The following is a 19,517-nucleotide window of genomic DNA, read 5'->3' as shown; positions in this document are numbered from 1 at the left end:
TGTTAATAAATGAAATATAAATATTTTGACGTTTCACAATTTGACAATTCATTTTTAACTGCAGTGCCTTAAAAATTTTAAAGCACTAGTGCTTTAAAGTAGCATTTTTAACGCTCCTATGGAGTGCTAAAAATTGCATTTTTAACACGGTTGTAGAAAAATATATTTTAAACAGTTTATTTATATTTTATTTAAGGATTGTACTAATTTTAATACTTACACTTTACTTTCGAATATTTAAAGATGAAATTTTCATGTGTTCCATGTGTTTCCAGGTGAGCTTGATATTAATTTTTCTTCTTCTTCTTCTTTTTTGGCTTTTTCCCATTATGAGTTCGTCGTTGTCGTCCTCCAGAGCACTCTGTTCTCCCAGTTGCCATCTCTGAGCTCTTTATCTATCATATAATTTCCTAAGTAAATCTTACATCTCATGGCAGGTTTTCCTCTCCATCTTCTTCTCAGTGGGTCTTAATACAGTATTCTTTTCAGCCACCTCTACTCTGGCATTCTTTGCACATACCTGTACCATCGCATGGATCTGTTTTCCAACTTTTTTTTAATTGAGCATTCTACTTCCCTTCCGTTCTATATTTCCTCTGTTCTTATTCCATCCTCTCTGGTGATTTGTTGACATCTTCTCATTAAATCCAATTCAACTGTTCGTATTTTATTTCGTATTGTTGTCGTCATTGCCCATAATTCCGCTCCATATACGGTAATAGTCCGCATTATGCTCTGAAATTTCCTTTTATTTTGTTCTCTTTGGTCAGAGTGTTGTTCCATATCACTCCATTGAGTGCTTTCGTGGCTTGTTTTTCACTGCTATTTTCATTTCTATATTTTTCACACAAATACCATCTCGGCTTATCATTGACGCTAAGTACTTAAAAGTCTCAAAACCCTTAATAGTTTCTTTTAAACTTAAGTTTAGAACCTAGATCTGCAACCTAGGTTCCAAAATATAAGTATTCTGTCTTACACTTCTTGAGTCCCATAGCTCATATTCTTCCTTTAATTTTCTTATCATATATTCTATGTCCTCCCTGTCTTGTGCAAAAATAAATTTGTCATCAGCGAAAAGTAGTGAACGTAATATATTCTATTGTGCTGGTATGCCCATTTTTCTCTACCACCATATCAAAAGCCTGAGCGATGTATATGTTAAAAAGTGTAGGTTATAGACCAAATCCCTCTTTCAGGCGTCTTGTTGCGATGATTGTTTTTGTTATGTCAATACTTATCTTTATATTTACAGCTGTGTTTCTTTATACAGTCTATTCTTATATTTTTTTAATAACATTAATCTTAGTCTCTTGTTTAATTATACTAACAAGAAGCCATTTCCAAATACATATACACCGAAAATATTTGCCCTATTTCTATTTTCAAGTTCACTTCTTGAACGTTTTGAGTTACCTTTCCAGAAGTCGATACTAAATACTATTAATCATCTGGATATATCTGCTCAAGTGGAATGAACTGAAACGACATTATCCTTAATACCCTCGGGATAATATTTCATCCACTGCCATAATTTGAAACCAAGAAATGTAATAAACTTCTCGAAACTCTCGGAATCATAAACGTACATAAACAATTTTCAAAGTAGGTTATACGAAAGATTATCCCAAGGTTTACGGCGGAAAGTAAAAATAAATCCATAATCTTTGAAATAAAGTGAAATAATATTTTATTTCTAAAATCTTTGCTTTTATACCTATGCGGAGTCGATTTACTAATTTAATTACATCACTTCATAAATTTGTACCTTAGTTATATGCTTTTTCTCATGAGGATCTTTCAGTGCGTCACAGTTTTTCGATTTCTTTCTAACGCATTAAATTGCATGTGACAGAAAAAACGCACGTCGGTGATTACATTTCGTCGGTGACATTTATAACATTTATTTTAGTTGTCAATAGGTGGCGCTATAATCGAAAAAAAATTATTTGCAAATTATATAATATATCTACGAATATAATCTGTACAATTTATAAGATTATACACATCAAAGAAAATACCATTTTATAAATGCCATAAACACAATTGATTTGATTTTATGCCAAATTGCAAATAAAATGTGACAACTGTCAGATTTAACTAAAATGTCATGTCACTAAATACCAATATCATCCCTTTTCGAAATGTTTTACTTACCCTCTATAAGATAGGTAAAATGACTCACACCCAAAATCCACATGCATAACTAAAGCTCTTACAAAACTTGTCTATTTTTTATTGACCCGTAAGTTGGTACACCGTACCCGTAGGTACACAACCTAAAAATGCATTTTATATGTTTTATTTTTTTCGACAATAGTTATTTTCCTAACAAGTGCAGAAAGTCATTCTTTTCCGCACACGACTGCAGTTTGCCGAACGACGCGAAGCGGGAGTTCTGCAATCAGTCGAGTGCGGAAAAGAGACTTTCTGCAAGAGTTAGGAACAATATTTTTTCTAAGAGTCTTTAAAAAATTACCAAATCTTAATAAATTAATTTAATTAATATGAAAATACATACACAAATTAATTCTTTGACAAGGTTGTCAAAACCAAATTTTCAATATAATTAGTTAGCATGACGACGATCTTGGTTTCCATGACGATGATTCAAAACGACTGTTATTGTCTACCGATTTGACTTTCGAATATTATGTCAAAATAGTTTTATTTCATCGAATTGTCGCGTTAATTTCATTAAAACAGGAACACAATAAGATATATTTGAAATAAATTAGTAAATAATATCTAAATATTCATATATCGAAAACTCTTAAAAATTTTTTATTTAAAATGGACAAGTGGAATTCTTATGGCAGAACCATCTTATAACAAAATTATAGTGAAATTTTTTCACCCCATAAAAATTTTATGGGGGTCTTGTTCCCTTAAATCCCCCCAAACTTTTGTATACGTTCCAATTAAATTCTTATTGTGGCACTATTAGTTAAACACAATATTTATAAAACATTTTTGCCTCTTAGTACTCTTTCGATAAGCCAGTATTTATCGAGATATTTTGAATATTTTTCGAATCCATCACATATTTGTATATAGTTAAGTACGATTGTAGATACCTGTTAATATCTAAAAATTTATTTTTTCTACGAGCGTGCAAAAATGTCTACTTTCGCGCACGCATTTTAGTTTAGAAAGTTTCACTTTTCCGCACGCGTGTTACTTTTCCGCACGCGTGTTACTTTTCCGCACGCGGTTTTTACTTTTCCGCACGCGTGTTAATTTAGATATGTTAATATGTCCTTAAAGTAATTATAATACATGCAATAAACTAATATTTAGATATTATTTACTAATTTATTTCAAATATATCTTATTGTGTTCCTGTTTTATTGAAATTAACGCGACAATTCGATGAAATAAAATTATTTTGACATAATATTCGAAAGTCAAATCGGTAGACAATAACAGTCGTTTTGAATCATCGTCATGGAAACCAAGATCGTCGTCATGCTAACTAATTATATTGAAAGTTTGGTGTTGACAACCTTGTCAAAGAATTAATTTGTGTATGTATTTTCATATTAATTAAATTAATTGATTAAGATTTGGTAATTTTTTAAAGACTCTTAGAAAAAATATTGTTCCTAACTCTTGCAGAAAGTCTTTTTTCCGCACTCGACTGCTTGCCGAACTCCCGCTTCGCGTCGTTCGGCAAACTGCAGTCGCGTGCGGAAAAGAATGACTTTCTGCACTTGTTAGGAAAATAACTATATAATTTACATTTTTAGGTATGTTTTGAAAAAGAAGCCACCACATCTCGATAAAAGGTGATTTATCAAAGAAAGACTAAGAGCCAAAAAAGTTTTAAAAACACTGTGTTTAACTAATGGTACCACAATAATAGTTTAATTGGAACGTACACAAACATTTGGGGGGCTTAAAGGAACAAAGAACCTTAAATTTTTTATGTAAATATATTAAAAAAGAAGCCGCATTTCGATAAAAATTGGCTTATCGAAAAAATGCTAAAAGGCAAAAAAGTTTTAAAAACGTTGTGTTTAACTAATGGTACCATAATGATTAATTAATTGGAACGTACACGAAAGTTTGGGAGGGTTTAAGGGCACAAAACCCCCATAAAATTTTTATGGGGTGGACAAATTTCACTATAATTTTGTTTTAAGATGGTCCTACCATGATAATGATACACGTCTATTTTTAATAAAAAATATCTAATAGTTTCCGATATATTTAAAAAAATCAATTTTCATTTTGTAACGTCAAATTGCTGTAACTTTTTTTTATGAGCACATTTGTACTAAGGTAAGTTAGGGTTAATCGAACTATTTTTGAACCCAGAATGTGTGGTATAATTTATGACCAATCTTTTCGGGACACCCTGTATAATTTGAAGTAACTGATCCATTCAGGTTATTAGAAAATTGAGCGAAATCCGTTCAAACTTTTAAAAACCACATTGTCCCAAGATTTTAAAGAATTTTTTGAGTTTTTGTGAGATTACTCACAATTTTTGAGACCAATTACACCTGAGTCAATTTTTACATTTTTTACGTTTAATGTGATTAAAATGCTTAAATATTTAAATTGTTTAAAGGAAGTCAAAAAGAAAAATTCGGCTGTAAAATACATCGTTTCACGTTCTTTAAGAAAATACTTTTAAAACGTGATCTTTAATGGCACATATTGGCAAAAGATTAGAAAAATCCAGCAAAAACCTCAAGAGTAAAGGTGGAAGATTTGGCCTGTCAAAATTTTTGATGTGTTTAGATACGTGTGAATTTGTGAATTTATTATATCCCACCTAAATAACATAAAAACGAAAAAATACGTTTTTGGTGGTAGGAAGAGTGGAAGGTGTGGTGGGTTAAAATTGCTCTGAACCTAATTTTTAATTACATAGAATGTAAAAAAATTAAATAAATTGAATTTTGGAAGGAACGGAGGCATTTTGCTTATCTTCCGAGAGTAACCTTTCTCCTTAAGTCTTAGATTCCAGATATTTAATGTTTTTATAAAACCCTTCTTTAAAAAAATCGAAATAAATTAAATTACACTGCATTGAGGTATAGGTATCTAGTATAAAAATACTAGACTAAGAGCCGCTATAGGTGAAATTTCTTAATCATTTTAGGCACGACGAGACCCTATAACTTAAATAGTAGAACCTAAAAGAAAACCTTTGAGCACTATGCCGTCACTTTTCAGTGGCACATGCGTTTACAGTGACGCATCAAACTTTCCACTTATGGACGGGATACATAAATTAAAAAATACCCTCCCTCATTACCAGAATTTAATTTTTTTTATTTTTTTAAGTTCTATGTGATTAAGACATAAGATTCATCGTAATTTTAACCCACCACCCCCTTCTCCCTGCCCCCACCATCAAAAACTTTATTTTTCGATTTTATTTTTTTCTGGTGGGATCCAATCAATTTTAAAATTTCAAAAAATTTACACGCATAGTTAAGGCTCTTATGAAACACGTCTATTTTTTATAGACCTGTAGGTTGAGTGTACACCTGCGTATCCACCTGTGAGTGTATCCCCTGTTTTTTGGGGATAGCTGCAGATCTAATTTTTTCTTAGTCTTATGTATTTTATCAAACACTATATTTCTAATTTTTTTCAGATTTTTCTGTAACGCTGATCACCTTCAAAAATCCAAAAAACTGTTTTTTAAGGGGGTTTTGGGGGGTTTGAACGTGTTTTTTTGATTTTTAAATATTCTAAAGGACTCAGTTACTTCATGTTACATATAACCTATAAAAACAAAATTGATTTGATATATTATAAAGTCTATAAAATAGGGAAAATCCCCCAAAACCCCCCAAAAAACAGTTTTTCGGATTTTTGAAAGTGGGGGTGCCTTACGGAAAAATCTGAAAAAAATTAAAAATATAGTGTTTGATAAAACACACAAGATTAAGAAAAAATTAGACCTGCAGCTATTCCTCAAAAAAAGTTATATGCTTTTTTGAAAAAAAAAATTTCTTTTAATTTTTTGAGGTTACGTACACTCTACCTATGGGTCTATAAAAAATAGGCATATTTTATAAAAGCCTCAGCTATGCGTGTGAATTTTTTGAAATTTTAAAATTGATTGCATCCCACCAAAAAAAAATAAAAACGAAAAATGAAGTTTTTGATGGTGGGGGTAGGGGGAAGGGGGTGATGGGTTAAAATCACGCTGAATTCTATGTGTTAATTACATAGAACTTAAAAAAATAAAAAAAATTTAGTTCTGTTAGTAAGGGAGGGTAACTTTTAATTTATTTATCCCTTCCATAAGTGGAAAGTTTGATGCGCCACTGTCGACGCATGTGCCACTGATAAGTGACGGCACAGTGTTCAAACGTTTTCTTTTAGGTTCTACTATTTAAGTTATAGGGTCCCCTCGTGCCTAAAATGATTAATAAATTTCAACTATAGCGGCTCTTAGTCTATACACCGTATTTTTTAAGGACAATTTAAGCATATTTTTTGGAGCACCCTGAATAATTCACATATAATTTTATATTGTGGTGTTAATAGTCCTGTATATTTCTATGGAAAAAAGAACTTTGAATTTTGAGCCGTCTTCCGTGCAGAGACCGCCGCTTACATGATGAACTACCCTGTACAATATGCTTTTCCAATTTTTAGCGATGGTTAATATATGCAATTGTTTTCATTCGTTAAAAGAACTAATAGGAATAACAAACCATCATTTGCGAAAACGCCATCCACCATCGATCAAATCACCACTAAAATGGGGACACACATTCGCGCTCTATTAAATTCGTCCCCGACTTGGTCGTTTACAATTTAAATGCTAACCCAATAGCAGCTACCGCCGTTTTACATTGTTTTCATAAATTGCACGTCCATCCAATTTTCCCAAGGTATTCGTCGACGAACGTTGTCCTTGACAAAGCTTTACATTATCATATCTAGAGAGCCGTTTAGATTACTTTAACTGCTATTTTGGTACTGTTATTATACCACCTACTAATTATATCACCTAATAGGCCGTTTCAGAATTTTGACGTTTATATCACCGCTGGGAGGAAATTAATAAATGTATTCGCAGAGACAGTCAGAGACTAGTCGACGACAAGCAGAGCATGCCATGACTAAAGTCCGCGTCAGGCTCCGCGAAGGAACGTATTTTATTTGTTTATATTTTTTTGACATTGTGTTTCTTAAATTTTTTGCCACTTTTAGTGGAGTCACTGAAGGTTTTCACCTCCGATTTCGTTGAACCTTCATCGATTTTCATGAATAAATAGTTAGAAGATACTTCAAGGAACAAAGGTGACATGATGTTAACTTGCGCTTTTAACCTGGGGGTGGTTGCCACCCCTTCTCGGGGGTGAAATTTTTTTATTAAAAATAATACCAGAAATCGATAGAGGGGCAACTTCTAAGCAAAATTTGTTATATAAAGTTATTAACATAAATCAATACTTTTTGAGTTATTAAATATCAAAGATTTTATTTTTTCTTAAAAAATGCATGTTTTAAAGCTGTTTTTCACATATTACTCAAAAACTATAAGCTTTTGTAAAAAAGCTATTATTACCAAAATTAAAGATAATAAAAAGTTTAATACACTCCCTACTTAAAGAACTAAACTAATGTTATTTTAAAGTGAGTTATGGGTAATTGAATGTATATTTTTTTCGACGAGTACTCAAATCTAAGTATTCAAGCTTACATAACGGGAAAACGATGCATTTTATAGAATATACTTGTTAAGCACTTGTCAAAGTACTTCGGAATATCTATCAAATGAGCTTCAGTAGAAGTTAATAGCATCAAAATTAAGCAAGTTATGATGAAAATAAGAGAACCCTTTCGATTTTTTTTAGGAAAAAGTTAAAAGCTAAACATACGCCATTTCCGCAAAAATTAAAATTTGTAGTAATCCTCACAAGAATTTCTTTATGTTATCATAGTTAATTATTTTAACAAATTTGACCGGTTTAGAATGCATATTTTTGAAAAAAGGGTATAATTTAAAAAAATCAGAATTTTTAGAATTATCGTACTTTCCATTTTCTTTTGATAATAACTCCAAAAATACTCAATATACGTAAAAAATGATAAATAACTAAATTTTAGTTTTTTTCTGTAACAAATACTTTACCCATTTCACTATTTTCGTAGAGTAAAAAATAACCGAGGTAGAAACGTTTAAAATTTCAATTTTGCTGCGAGAACCAGGTAACCGGGGCCATTTAACATTTTATTTTTAAAAAAGTAAGAGGTATAAATGACTATTTTAACGTTTTTTAATAACTCTTGGAATAAAATTTTAACCAGTTATTAGATGAACTTGCTACTTTAAAATTTAACGGAGTTATTTACAAAAAAACAATAACATTTTGAAACATTTTTGGTGCATAAACTTTAATGCTATCAACTTTTTCGAGCACTTATTTGATAGATATTTCAATGAGCTTTGACAAATGTTTAATAAGTTTATGTTATAAAATGCATCATTTTCCCGGTATTTGAGCTTGAATACTTAGATTTGGGTACTCGACGAAAGAAATATACATTCAATTACCTATAACTCACTTTCAGTTATTATTGAAAGGTTTTTCTAGTAAGGAATTTATTTGATTTTTTATTAGCCTCAATTTTGACAATAATAACTTTTTTGAAAAAACTTATAGTTTTTGAGTTATTTATGAAAAATCGGTTAAAAACATGCATTTTTCTCACGAAAAATTAAAATTTTTGATCTTTAATAACTCAAAAAGTTTTGATTTATTTTAATAACTTTATATAACAAATTTTGCTTATAATTTGTCGCTCTATCGAATTGTGGGGTTATTTTTTATAAAATAATTTTCACCCCCGAGGAGGGGTGGCATCCACCCCCAGGGTAAAAGCGCAAGTTGGCACCATATCACCTTTGTTCCTTGAGATATCCTCTAACCACTCACCAATTTTCGTGCAAATCGATGGAGGTTCAACGAAATCGGAGGTAATAGCTCATATTCACCTTCAGTGACTGCACTATTTAATAGTTTTCAAGGTAAAAAATCCACAAGGAAAAAGTTTTCCTGTAGTTGGCTGTATACCATGTAATACAAAAAATAGTAAATCCTTTATAAAAGGTATATATTTAAAATCCCTTAAAATCCCTAAAATGATGTAGCCTTTTTAGGGATTTTAAATATATAACTTTTATAAAGGATTTACTATTTTTTTTTTCGTTTTTTTTTTAGTTTTCTTGTTAAATTTTGAGAACATTTTGTTGTTGATTTTGTGTAGTTGTTAGTTGTAGAAGTACTGGAACGACTTTATTTAGTTTTAAACAGTGAATAAATAAAGATAAGTGATTATATTAACAAGTTATTGGCAGAAAATACAGTCATGTTGTTTGTAGGTACCCTAGTTAGTTAATTAGCATTATTATAGGAAATTTTATAGCTTTATTATTAAACTTAACCATTTTTTTGTCTCTCAGATCATAACTTATTTAGTTCAAAGTAAAGTAAGTTATCAACCAAACTAGCACAGAAACCGACAATCAATTTTAATATCGTCTCTATACCACCAGATTGACAACAGGTGGAATACTTCCTGAGATTTTCAAAATTTATAAGTCAAACAGGATGCCGAGGAAATTAAGATGAGAGAATTTTAAATAATTCACAACTCATCTGCTCAGCGTGGTAAAAGTTCCAACAAGAAAGATTCCTTAATACTCCTACAAAAGAGTAAATTAATTAAAAATGTATAAACATTTTCAATTTCTTTGCAACACGAAAATGCAGCAGTTGCATAATACTCTGGTAAAATCGGAGAGTACAGGAAAAGTCTATACCGGTATCGGAGGTCTTTTCTCCTCATCAATAGTCCCATATCCTGTTCTCTTGGATTTCTCCACGTATCATACTTTGGCCCTTTCCGCAAAGAAAAAAATGTCACGGATAAACTAGGGCCATCTACCGAAAAACAAAGTAAGTTATCAATCGAAGTAGCACAGAAAACGACAATAAATATCTCCAAATAACGACAAAAAGACCTCCGAAACCGGTATAGACTCTTCTTGCACTCTCCGATTTAACCAGGTTATTATGCAGCTGCTGCATTTTCGTCTTGCAAAGAAATTGAAAATGTTTTTACATTTTTAATTCATTTATTCTTTTGTAGGGGTATTAAGGAATCTTTATTGTTGGAACTTTTACCACGCTCAGCAGATGAGTTGGGAATTATTTAAAATTCTCTCATCTTAATTTCCTCGGCATCCTGTTTGATTTATAAATTTTGAAAATCTTAGGAGGTGTAACCAAAGAAAGTATTCCACCTGTTGTCAATCTGGTGGCATGGAGACGATATTTATTGTCGTTTTCTATGCCACTTCGATTGATAAATTACTTTGTTTTTAGGTAGATGGCTCTAGTTCATCCGTGACATTTCTTTCTTTGCAATTCGGAAAGGCCCAAAGTATGATACGTGGAGAAATCGGAGATAAGAGGACATGGGACTACTGATGAGGGGGAAAAGACGTCCGAAATCGGTATAGACTCTTCCTACACTCTCCGATTTAACCAGAGTATTATGCAGTTGCTGCATTTTCGTGTTGCAAAGAAATTTAAAATGTTTATACATTTTTATTTAGTTTAGTCGGTTTTCTGCCTAAAATGTAGCACTGATGGTAACCAATAAAACTGAACTCTATCACGATTATTTCGCATTACACACTTCAAAACACAACAGAAATGAAGCATATTATCGATTAGTCCAGTAAAAATGTTAAAATAATCGTTGTACAAAACAAAATTACAAACAAATGCAACTAAAATTATCTAAAACACATTAAGAACAAACTGATAGAATAAATTTATGTTTTCCTCACAGTCACCATATTGACATAATCTTGACAGCATGTTGGAACGGCATATAGCTTTTGTTACAGCTTACTAAGCTGTTTTTTAATTCTTCGTTGAAACGTAATATGTTTCAGTTCGGTTCAGAGGTGATGTACCATCCTCATACGTACGTTCTGTCTCTCTAGACGTCTTGAGTGGGACAACATGAACACCTATGAATAATATAAACAAGATTAAAAAAACCGCTAAACGCCTTAAAAATGAGTGGCGCATACAATATTCCAGCTACAAAAGAGCTGATATAAATATTACGTGGCGTGAAAATGTATTTTAATTTTGTTGGAAAGTAAAATTCTTGTTTTATTTTAAAAGATGTCTCCATAATATTTGCTAAATTTGAAGTAAAACGCGCCACAAAAGAGCAACTTTAGTTTGTATTTTGAAGCTCTTTTGTGGCGCGTTTTACTTCAAATTGAGCAAATATTTAGAGACATCTTTAAAAATAAAACTATAATTTTATTTTCCAACAAAATGAAAATACATTTCCGCGCCACGTAATATTCATATCAGCTCTTGTGTAGCTGGAATATTGTATGCGCCACTCATTTTTACGGCGTTTAGCGGTTTTTAATTCTTGTATCAGCAGTTTTTTAAAGTTAAATATTTATAAATTAAATGTAAGAAGTTGCATTATCTCTCAAATGATCTAGTGCCCATCGAATGTACACTAGATTTCTTTTCTATTCGAAATAGATTGAAAAAAATATTGGGATGGCCGGTAAATGAAATCGGATTTTCCTATCTAATTAAGCGTCGTAACCGCTATAACTACATAAACTATTTCGGCGATAATGGTCAAATGGATTATACTTTGGAGCTTTGATACTTCGAAGCGGCTTAACCGATTTTAATTACTAAACATGAGTTTTAAACATATTGAAAAGTAGTATCTGATACATTCAAGATCAAGTATGATATCTGAAGGTATTACAGGAATTATTGATCTTGAAAAGCCGCTCTTCCCATAGGAAATAGACCTGATCACATTTATGAAGCCTATAACTTAAAAAATCGAATTTTCCCAGATATGAGGTATACACCGTTAGACGCGTCTAGAGTCCTCCTACAAACGTTCAGTTATTATAATAATTCGTAGGTTGAAATTTTGAGTAATTGTCGAAAAACTAAAATTTTCAAAGTTTAGTTTTTCAGTTTTTGGCTATACTGAGCCGCATTTGTGGCTGATACTAACCGCTTGGGCACCATTTGAAATCTTAACTCAACGCTATTGATTTGGTGTATGTGTGGTTTTGCTGCCTCTCCTAAAACCTAAGATATATACCCCCACAAAATATGCCGTTTTGTACCTACAAAGTCACCCAGTCACCCACATAAGCTGGCTTATGTGGGTGATTGAAAGTCACAAACTACACCGGTTCTGAATCGGCCTTGACACCCTTTTGAAACACAGAAAAAAAATTAAGATCGGTAAAACTTTTCCACAAACATACACACATACACACATACATACAAACATTTTCCCCTTTTTAAATAGAAATTGAAAAAAAATTCTGAGCTCGGTAACTTTTGAATTGTATAACTGATTTTCAAAATTAAACATGCGTTGGAAAAGTAATGATCAGTACTATCAGAAGCCGCAAAGGTCGAACTTAAATTTTCGAAATTTTTGGTGAGTTTTGGGGACGAGAACGAAAAACAGACCCTAAATGGGAAGGGCCGTAAAATCCACACCCTTGGACCAAAATGGATGGTTGATATATAGATGGGCGAGTCCTTTCATACACTTTAGGATGCGATTGCGTGTAATTTTCAATTCAGTCAGATTTAGAAAATCGAAAATTTCGTGTATATAGTATAGTGTCGCATGTACGGGGGTTGTGCGCCACTGGCGAGAACTGCCGTTCTCTGGGATAGTTTAAAACTTCTAAATATTTAGTACTTAATCACTTTGGCACCGCGCTTTAAGAATTGTTCTTTCAGATTATCTGAGATTATCTGTCAGATTCTCTGAGGAGGTGTTTTATTTATTGTTAGCGGAGCCTCACAAGCATAATACTCTGGTTGGAGGTCTTGTATCATCAGATATAAACGATTAGTGGAACTATTAGACCATGGTTGAAAGGTTGGTTTTATCTCAAATAATTTAGCCTATGTTTTGTTCCATCTGCTTTTCCGTATTATGTCATAGATAGATTCAAATTTATTTGAAGAGAAGATATTAGCCAAAGAGGGGATAGCTTTAGAGGATTCCAAGCAAGGTTCCAAGTTTAATTCATTTAAGCGAATGTTACTTTTTGAGTGCTGAATATGCGAGGAGCGAATGATTTGGAGACATTTTAATAAATTCTGTCTTCTTTAATCTAATCGTAGTTCACCGTATTCAACCTAAATAGTTATAAAAGGATTGTTTTAAATGCACCGCATATTTCTTATAGAATTATTAATTGTTAAATTGCACTACCTTTGCAATGATATACGTAACCAAATTAATGTCGAAAGAAAGATAAATAAAAGCAAGTCACTCTAAAGTGAAAAGCTCTGTGTTTCTGCCCAGAAGTGATGTAAAAATCCAAAGAAAAGTTACCTGAAAGAGAATCATACAGAAATGGATGATGATTGTTATCGTTTACAAAAAGAAATATGGTGCTCTATGATGAGTTGAATGATATGAATTGACTAAAGAAATTATATAAAAAAAAACGACAAATGCCGTTTGAAACACGAACACCAGAAATTATCACTAAACGAAAAAGTTCACATAAAAAAAACAAGAAGTACGTTCAAAGAACACTTGAAAAACTAAAATAAACAGAACAGCTACAGGTAAAGATGGAATATTTTTACAATTACTCTAAAATATGATGGATGAATTCTACAACTCCACAAGTACCATATTTCAAAAATAATTACTGTATTAATTTCCAAAAAATATTTTTAGGATTAGAATAGCATAGGATTTTAGTGAATCCCTCTGTCTTACTGTCACTGCCCCTTCACCATTTTTCAACAATAAATTTTATTTATTGTTGAAAATAAAATAAAATTTATTGTTGAAAATGGTGAAGGCGCCGTCACAGCCCCTTCACCATTTTTCACTGTGACAGATAGAGGGAGAGGCGTTCTTTGCATAAACCCCAATAGTCCTATTTATTTATTTAGCGTATGGCTTAAGTATATCACAGAATATATTTAGATTTATGCATTATACAATGCATCACAAACATATGTCCAATTTTTTTTTATATATTCGATTGACCCTTCGGTTGCCATTACAAAGTCTATAGGGTCGCCTGTGTATGCTCTGCGTGGGCAGTCCTGAACAATGTGACTGATCGTCTGTCTTGCAGCGCCGCAGTCACAAGAAGGCGAGGGGTAACCTGGATCGGAGACGGTTTCCAAGAATATCGGGGATGTCGTTGTGGACTAGAAGCTGGCGACTGTTCATTATTTTGTTATATTCTTTAACCAATGCATGTTCGCGGCGTAGGTTGGGTGGTGCTATATTACTAAGGGTAGATAGCCACATTGTAGGGGTGGGCTTAATTGTGCCTGTTATCATACGCATAGTACGGTTTAGTTGGGTGTCGACCAGGTGGGTATGCCTGCTATTTAGCCACACTGGAGCACAGTATTCTGCCACCGGATATATCAGGCCAAGAGCAGAGGATCTTAACGTTGATGCTGTGGACCCCCATGTAGTGCCGCAGAGTTTCTGTATTATATTGTTGCGTGTTTTCAATTTTGCTGCTGTTTTCGTTAGGTGTTCTCTGAATGTGAGCGTTCTGTCTAGAGTAACCCCAAGGTATTTCGGGTATTTATTGTGTTTTAACAGCTTGTTATTAAAATACACTCGCAATTCTCTGTTTGCCAACTTGTTGTTTAGATGAAAAGCTGATACTTCAGTTTTTGTAGTACTTGGCTGTAGTCTCCATTTCTTAAGGTATTCGCTGAGGATGGATAAGTCATTCGTGAGAGTGATTTCTGTAGTTTCTAAAGATTGGTGGCTTGTTGCAAGGGTCCAGTCGTCAGCATATCCAAACTTCCGAGATTCGGTTTCAGGCATGTCAGTAATATAGAGGCTGAAAAGTAAAGGGGCAAGGACAGAACCCTGTGGAAGACCATTGTTAAGTTTCATCTGTCTACTCGTCTCCTTTCCCATTATAACCTGGAAGGCTCTGTTGGTCAGCATGTTGTCAATGAGGTTAATTATCTTTCTGCAGGGGATAATGCGGGCCAGTTTATATATTAATCCCTGTCTCCAAACAGTATCATATGCTGCTGTTAGATCTATAAATACTGTTGCTGTCTTTTGTTTCTTTTGAAAACTAGCTTCTATAAAAGTTGTTAATGACAGCACTTGGTCCGTACAGCTTCGATGAGGGCGGAAGCCAGCTTGTTCAATGGGGACATTTTCTAGTATCCTGTGACTAATTCTGTTGAGGAGAAGCTTTTCTAATAGTTTATATACCATGCTGAGTAGAGCTATGGGGCGGTAGTTTTCTGGCTTATCGTTTGATTTGCCCGGTTTCGGAATTGCAATTATATTTGTTCGCTTAAGTGAGAAAGGAATGTTACCCGACTGAAGTATATCATTAAAGAACATTGCAAGCCACTGTTTCGTGTATGCACCACTGTGTATCAAGAACTCTGGATGGATACCATCAAAGCCAGGTGCTTTACCTGATTTCATTTCTTTCAGCGCATGTGTGATTTCAGAAATAAGTATTTTTGCTGAATATTCGGAGTTCGTTCTGTTCATTTGTTTTAATGCCCTTAAGTTTCTTTTCACGTTGGTAGTATGTGTTCGATCTGTTATGATGGGAGGCAACCTTGTTAGGAGACATTTTAGACTCTCTGGATTCCAGCTGGTTAGCTCCTCCAATTTTCCGCAACAAGGACCATGCCTGCCGGCTTGATTTTTTGAAGTCAAGGTTTTCGACAGTCTTTATCCATTTTTGGCGTCTAGCTGTATCGATGTTGTGTAAAAGCTCATCGGCTATTTCTCGGTCACCACTTTCGAGAAACTTCGTGTATAAGTCTTCACATGTTTCAGTCCATCCAGGCACATATTCTTTGCGATACCCCCTAGGGATGGTTTTCTTGGCAGTGCTTATTACTGCCCCCACAAACCTCTCATAATGTTTGCTGGTTGGAGGGACCCAGCTCAAGGTCCGGTCTAGTTGTTCAGAGAACTTCTTCCAGTTTGCTTTTCTAAGATTCCACCTGGGTCGAGGATATGATCTAATTATTGGAATTGATATTCCGATGGTGATAAGCACCGGACGATGTTGAGTATGTGGGAAGTCTGCAAGGACACTTCTCGCAGTTGTTAGTGGTCTGTCATTGGTATCTTTTGAGACAAAACATAGGTCTGGGTTATATTCTTTTCTCCATGCAGCTGATTTAAATGTTCCTCTGTCTTTGGCATCAAAAACTAGATATTTTTGCTCTTCGGACCATTCTACTAGTGCCTCCCCATTTTCATCATTCGTGGTGTACTTCCACATTTCGTGGTGGCTGTTGAAGTCGCCGATGTATATAGTAGGATGTGGATGAGTCTTTAGCACTTCTGGGTTCCATGTAGTGGCTGGAGGTTTGTATATGTTAACTACGGTAATATCTCCAATCTTGGTGACTACTTCATGTATATTATTTTCATTGGAAGCAGAAAGTAGGAAACCATTTTCTATATTGCAGCGAATGTAGGTTGCGACGCCGTAATGTTTATCATAGGTGGCTCCCAGTAAATCGTAGCCAGGTATCTTTCCCCTTAAATCAAGCTGGACTTTGTCTTCAGTATGGGTCTCTTGTATGGCAACCAGGTCAATGTCGTTATCGTGTAGGATTTTTTGCAACACTTGGCATTTTGCTTGGCCTATGCCCTCGATGTTAAGGTGACAGACTCGGATACACGGTCCGAGATCTCTAGTCAGTTGGTTCTGAGAAGAACCTTTATTTGTTCCCATCGTATGTTTACGTATCGATAAGATTTCTGTTTGTGATCTGTGATGTTGGCAGGATATTGTTTTTGTTTTTCGTTCGTCTGCCGCCAAATTTTTGCTAGTTCATTTAGCGTTACCCAGGGTGCACCACATGGAGGCGAACTAGCATTACACCCCAATAGTCCTTTTTTCCGAATTGGACTTATGCCATCTATGGATTGAAGGACTAATTACCTACGTTCCTTGCGTAAGAAACTTCCATTAAAGTTACAGTAGTCCAAAATATAAGCGCCAAAAATATAGGCGGTTCCGCATAAACCCCATATTATTATGTCAAGCGCAATTTCCTGCATAAACCACAGCTGTTAATGACTATTGGTGTTTTTGCGGGAAACTTTATCGCTTGGTGGGTTTTTATAGGTTAACGTTCCTTCGAATAGTTGTGTTGTGTGATTTTATAAGTAAACACGATAAACCAATTTAGTAAAATGAGTTTTATAATAAATATAAGTAACAATGAACTCGAACGACAAAGTTCAAGTGAAAATGTGCCATTAAAAAAGAAAAAGAAGGTGCTGAGACGTACAGAGATAAAACAGGCAAGAGTAAAGGGACAAAAGCATATTAATTATGAGGGCATAGAAAAAGCACAAGTTCAAATGGGTCCCAATTGCAGGTACGTTACACATATTAAATAATTATAAAATTATGAGTAAAACATATATTCCTTTTAGGTGCTCACGGTTTCAATGCCATTCTAAAATTATTGATGAAGAGAAATCTCGAGTTTTTAATCAATTTTATGCTTTGGAAACTAAAAACGAGTAAGATAATTATTTGGCAGGTAAAATCAATCGATTTATTTAAACAATTAAAATATTAACAAATTTCATTGTAGGGCTAATATCACATTCCAAATCGAAGAAGAAGCCGAAAAAACGCTGGAATTAGGGATGTTTTACTAACAGAAGTAGAAAATGATGCGCCAAGCCAAGGTAATGTTCCGCAAAAGTTCAAAGAGCAACATTCTGCTGCCTATCATTATAGAATAAGGTTGGAAAAAAAAGAAGAACCAGTATGTGTAAAGGCTTTTTGCGGTCTTCATGGAATAACATATGAAAGGGTTCGAAGGCTACAAAAATATGTCTTTAATGGTGGATCAGCACCAAAGGATAAACGAGGCAAGCACTCAAAGCGACCAAATAAAACGGCAGAAAATATATTGGCTTTGATTAAGAGCCATATCAAATCTTTTAAAAACCGACAGTCTCATTATTCAAGAAGAAAAAATCCGAATACCTACTACCTTCCTGAGACGCTATCTGTGAAAAAATGTATGAAATATTTTTAGCAGAACACCCCGATGTAAAGTCTTCTTATAAAATATATTGGAAAATATTCCATACCGAATTTAACCTTCAATTTGGCTTACCGAGAAGTGATACATGTGGTACTTGCGATCGGTATCAAAGTAAACTATTAGCTAGTTGTGACGATCCAGAAGACGTGCAGAAATTAAATATTGAGAAAGAACTCCACGTACTGAAAGCTGAGAAGTTTTATCAACTAAAAAGGAAATATAAATTAAAAGCACGTGATGATTCAGAGAACTACAGTTGCTTGTCTTTTGACTATATGCAAAACCTTCCAATGCCACATATACGTACCAATGCAGTATTCTATGCGAGGCAGCTATGGTTATACGTATTTGGTGTGCACAATGATGGAAATAATACTGCAACTATGTTCTCTTACGATGAAACCATTGGAAGAAAACGACAGAATGAAGTAGCTTCATTATTGTTCCAATATTTACGATCTAATGAGGTGACGACAAAGAATCTTATCCTAATAAGCGATGGATGTGCCGGACAAAATAAAAACTATGTTCTTATGAAATTTTTGTACTTGCTTGTCCATGGTTTACACATGTTTGAAACTATCACACATGTATTTCCTATTCGAGGCCATTCATTTTTAAGTTGCGACCAAGATTTTTCATTGATTGAAAAGCATAAAAAATCTGAAACAATCGAAATGCCTAAAGAATGGGAAAACGTTATCAAGAATGCTAGGAGCAAACCATCACCGTTTACCGTAACTGATGTTAATCAGTTTATGATATTTAACATTTCAGAAGCAGTAACTCCATTTTTTCTTAGATCAGTTCGTCCTCCAGTGAAAATCAAAACTGCGCGAATGTTGAGATATGCAGTTGATGAACCCGGGGTTGTTTTAGTAAGACAGACTTATACAGGTAGCTGGGAAAAATCCCTTATAAGAAACAAACGTGGTATACCGAAAGAGTTTGAATTTAAACCGTTATATAGTACGCGTTTGGATATTCCTCATGGAAAAAAAGAAAACCTTAGAGATTTAACCCAATATTTGAAAAAAACAGAGGCTCAAAACTTTTATAACGAACTGCTCACAGAATCTGGTCATCAGTCTGAAAATATTACCGATTTAGACGAAGACGATAACAGCAGTGGTGTAAGTGATACAGACTAAATATTTTGTTTCAAAGTTCAACAATTTCATATTTACATTTTTTCAAATTTCAAATAAAAGTTTTCGTTCATTTTTTATTTTAGTTTATTACTATAAATATCGTTTTTCCTATAAATTAATGAAAAATTCCTGCAAAAACCCCATATGTCAAATGAATAAATGTCCTTCATAAATAAACAAAAGGAAAAAATAATGTTATTTATATTGTAAACTGTGTGTAATCATCAAA

The sequence above is a fragment of the Diabrotica virgifera genome, chromosome 3 (assembly GCF_917563875.1).
Source record: "Diabrotica virgifera virgifera chromosome 3, PGI_DIABVI_V3a".
Lineage (NCBI taxonomy): Eukaryota > Metazoa > Arthropoda > Insecta > Coleoptera > Chrysomelidae > Diabrotica > Diabrotica virgifera.
The sequence above is the reverse complement of the archived record's forward strand: the minus strand, read 5'-3'. Positions refer to the sequence as shown.